Consider the following 500-nt stretch of genomic DNA (forward strand, 5'->3'; position numbering starts at 1 on the left):
CCGATTGGGGTGGAACTTCAACCGGGGCGATCTCGGGGCGAGGATGGGGAAACCTGCGAAGTTCTTGCAGGACTTGGCGACGTCGCCGACCTGTCCTGGGTCTCTCTTTTCCTCTTTTGTTACATGGTTTCCTCCCGGGCGTCTTCCCCCCACTTTTTTTTTTTTTCCTTTTTCACTTTCACAGGCCGGCGGGTTTGCAAAAGTGTGGAGATGAAACAAAGTATCGGGATCGAGAGAGACAGAGAGATCTCTTTCGCTTCCTCGCCCAGCCCGGAGCCTGGGGAGCCTGGGGGAGCCTTGGGGAGCCCTGGGGAGCCCTGGGGCAGGGGGCTGCTCAGAGCCGGGGTTGGGGCTGGAGTGTCTGGGCCAAGGGCCTGGTCCCGGTGACCGCCCCACCCCGGAGGTGCTGGCTGCAAACTTCCTCCCAGAGAGAGAGAGGGGGGGGGGCGGGGGTGTGGGGTGTGCTTGCCTCTGGCCCCCGGGCAAAGGGGGCCGGGGGG

General features: G+C 63.6%; 1 protein-coding gene across 1 annotated transcript in view; it reads left to right on the top strand.

The window, feature by feature from the left end:
• The window catches only part of NR5A2 (nuclear receptor subfamily 5 group A member 2), a 61,936-nt gene that overhangs the window by 10,800 nt on the left and 50,636 nt on the right, over positions 1-500 (top strand). The gene's annotated exons all lie outside the window — the stretch shown is intronic.

This window comes from Myotis davidii, unplaced genomic scaffold (assembly GCF_000327345.1).
Source record: "Myotis davidii unplaced genomic scaffold, ASM32734v1 scaffold685, whole genome shotgun sequence".
NCBI lineage: Eukaryota > Metazoa > Chordata > Mammalia > Chiroptera > Vespertilionidae > Myotis > Myotis davidii.